A 3,943-nucleotide genomic window follows, 5' to 3' on the forward strand; every position below is an offset into this window, starting at 1 on the left:
AGGAGGAGAAGCCATGTGTATAGACGTACCCCTCTTTCCCACAACAGACACATAATAAGGAAAAAGAAGGGAGCAGACATTGGTTTCCACTGCCTTGCACTCGGCTCCATTACACGTCAAACTGAAGTGAAGTTGTTGAAAGCCTACAAAAAGGCTCTACAGTAAAAAAAAAAAAAAAAAGCATCACGCGTATTGTTTCCAGGAATTAACGGCTGGCAGATTGGACTCCTCTCTTTCTGACTCTGCGAGATGTCCTGAGGGAGAGCGCAGCAGCAATCTACTGCGACAGTCTCATAAACAGCTGTATAATTTATTTTATTTATTCTTTTCTGTGTTTTTTTTTTGGTCTCACAATAAAGCCGTTTTCCTGGGAGTGACTACTGTAGCTGACAGCAGCAAATCGCTCTCAGCAGACGACAATTTTCCCATCAAGAATTTGAGCGTTTTCTTTTCTCAGCACCGGCAGCAGATGTCTGTGTGTGAGCCCCGCGTGCGCTTCCGCGAGCCGCACCTCCGCCCCCCCAACCCCCCGTTCAACCGAACCGACTCAGCCGCTTCCAACACAACACAGCAATGGCCTGTTTGTGTTTGGGAGCCGATAGGATTCACAGGAGATAATGGACCCAGAGGGGACCTTTGAGACAGAGAGGATGTGGCGCATAAAGAAAACAGCTTACAAAAGAGGGACTTAGCAAATCAACATCGGGAAGGCTGAAGATGTCACACAGCGTGCAGCGACTGTGACTCCCAGCCAAGTCTGCAAAGTCGCAGCAAAATGCCCCTATTTGGGCCCTTTGTTTTCCCACCTAAATCGAGTTTAGTTTTTTTTTTTGTTTTTAAATCACGTTCAATCCTCTTCTTCCGTTTCTGTAAATGCAAAACAGAGCATGGCGCGATTGAAAAAAAAGTAATTATGCTTTCTGCTGCCTTTATGGTTACATTTCTTCCTTCCTAGGCCCATCTGCCACCAAGGGTATGAGTTTCCTCCTGCTGAAAGGGCTTTTGAGCCAGAGTAACAAGTGAATAAACAACTCCGACAAAGTCCTTCACAGTGAGCGATACACCAGCACTCATAAAACTGTTTTTGTCTTGATTCAGTCATAAATGTTTCTTATGGAATAATAGAGGGCTGCTCAGATGTTGGTATTCAGCTAATCACTGTCGAAGCCCTGCAGACTCTTGAGGAATGATTTCATGATTGTAGAATATTTAGACCACAAGAGCTGCAGTTTGCCTTAAAGAGCATGAAAAGATTGTGGAGAATTTCAGCTGGTTCTTAAGTGCTTTGCCAGGTGCTGTTGTGAGTAGGTTTATCCACAGAAACTGTTTGTTTTACTCTGGAAAACGATGTAGATATATGCGTATGCATGAAAAATAAGCTGCGGTACAAAAAAGTTCATCTTTTTTAAATGCAAAAGTGAAATGTTATACAGATATGAAGGGACGTATTTTATGCTCGGTATCCCTGCTGTGTGATTTGTGCGTGTTCCTGAGGACGATCATAAATATACTCAGATGTACTGATGACAATCTGTTTGTTTAGGTCAATGTTATGCTAGAATATATATCCCCTCACCCGCAACTGTTTATAAATCTGCAGTGAAGCGTCAGCCTTTAACACGTTCCAATTTCATTCACACATATCCCAATAAATTCTCGTTGATTCCCATTGAATGTTTGCGACTTCGGAAACGTGCAGCAATCACATTTGAATGTGACACTAAGACAAGATTAACTTGATATATTTTGCCCTACTTTGTATTAACCAGAGCTCAGACATCAAACTCTAAATATGCACATTCAGAATATTTACACTCTTGACTTTAGACTGGGTTGTGTGCTTTGATAGTTCTCTTTCAAATCCCTTCATTTCGACGCCACGCTGTCTGGAAAATCAGTTCAGAGAGTACCACACAGGGCCAACTGTGAGTTGTGTGTGTGGAGATCAGACAGAAATACGACGGGTGTTTAGGAGCACCGCGTACTCACATGCAGATGAAGAAATGTCAGGGTGGGGAGAGGGGGTTGACTGAGAAATGAAGAGGAGGGACCCATCGATAACTGATGGAAACACTGCTGTTGCCGAGAGCCAATTTAACCTCAACGCATCCATTAATCCCGTCATAGAGATAGCCAATCCCCCCCACCACCACCCCCCGCTCTCTCAACCAGTTGCGTCTCCCCACTTCCCTTCCTCTGTGTCCCTGTTGACTGATGGGTGCTCCACGCACAGCGAGCCAAGAGGGCCTCAGATAACGGGGCTTTCATATCAACTTGCTCCATTATTGAGATGCAGACAGGTATCAAGATTGGCCACTCACTTGTAGGAGTTTGTCACTGTCACAGATTGGTGGCGTGGCGCCGGGAGGAGGGCGACACCAGCATGAGAGGGGTGAGATAAGAGGGAGAAGAAGGATGGCGAGAGTTGGATGGATACTTGATGGAAAAACAAAGCAACTCAAGAGGAGCTGAAGAATCATTTTGGAGCACAAGAGATCATCCAGAAGTTGTCATGGGAGGGTGAATAATGTTTTACATTTCTTAGGTCTTGTTGGAGACTCTTTGTTATCATGTGCTCCTTAGCTCAAAATAAAAGTCGGGATAAGTGTGATATGCAGTCATAAAATGTAAATACCGGCTTGAATGGAGGAACCATGAAAGTCACGTGAAGGGAACACAAAGTGAAGGGCTAGAAGGAGAACCTTGCAGGAGATGGTCCTCATTTGTCAACTGTCATGGTGAAAATGATTTTGCTTGCAGTAAATGTGCCTGAACTTTGTTTCAGAACGTCCATCAGCGTAAAACTAGAAACCTGGGTTGAAAATGGAGACGTTTACACGTAGAACCTGTTTCTCTGGAGGTATACCTGTTTGCAAGTGTTTGGAGGAAACGAGCCTTGTTCAAGCTGTGCTTACCGAGTGGTCGATGTGGGGAAAATCACGTTTTGAAAATTTTTCACAATCTTCCCCTTCAAACTTGGACACCACCACGCTTGCTTTGATGATTGCAGAGCATCACGAGAAGAGCGCGGATCATCCAGAAATGCATTGTGGATGTAATGGTGGCTTAAAGCCACATTTAAAGCGGATTAGTGATGTGCAGACAGGATCCCTCCTCCTACAACCCTTTGATGCCTAATGATGGGCGGGCGTTTGGATTCATCTGGCACTGTGTGGGCCAGATGAAAGCCGAGTTTTAGACAGGGATCTGCTGCTTTCCTCTGGAGGTCTCTCCTCTCGCCTCCACCCTTCTATTCCTGTCTCTGTTGAGGATCTACCTTTTATTCTGAAAGTGTAAATGGTGGTGTTTACCTCCTCCCAGGCTCTTTATGTTGCAGTACCTCATACACGTACCATTGACATAGGACACATAAATGCCACGTCTAATTAGCTCTAGCTGTTGGTGGACTTAAATCATTATCACAACTTTGTTTCAGTTGTTTTGTAGCTCACAATGGCAATACTGACTTTCATGTACCAAGTCATGAAATATGTCAAACATTCTTAAAAATAAAGTTTCAGAAGTGTGTTAGCTGTTCACTGAACACGCTGAACACAACTGCAAAACAAAATGGATATCAAGAAAGTAAGTGTGATTGTGTGTTGAATGTCTTGTTTGTTGGTAATCTGCTGCTAAGCGTTGAGCACGTTTTCTGGTAACCAAGTGCCACGAAGTAAACATCTGAATTTTACTTTTGTGTTGAATGTCTGTTTTGTAATATATTTACCACAAATAATAATAATAATTAAAAAAAATTTAACTTTTGTGCCAAAGTCACCAAATGCACAACGGTATTAAGTAGTATAAGATAACTAGTATTTCAAAAGAGCGGAAGAAATCCTATGGTTTTTGAACGATGATAATATTTGTTGTTAATCTGTTGCTAAGAGAGGAGCACGTTTTCTGGTAACCAAGTGCCACGAAGTAAACATCTGAATTTTAC

Source organism: Poecilia formosa, unplaced genomic scaffold (assembly GCF_000485575.1).
Source record: "Poecilia formosa unplaced genomic scaffold, Poecilia_formosa-5.1.2 Scaffold41, whole genome shotgun sequence".
Lineage (NCBI taxonomy): Eukaryota > Metazoa > Chordata > Actinopteri > Cyprinodontiformes > Poeciliidae > Poecilia > Poecilia formosa.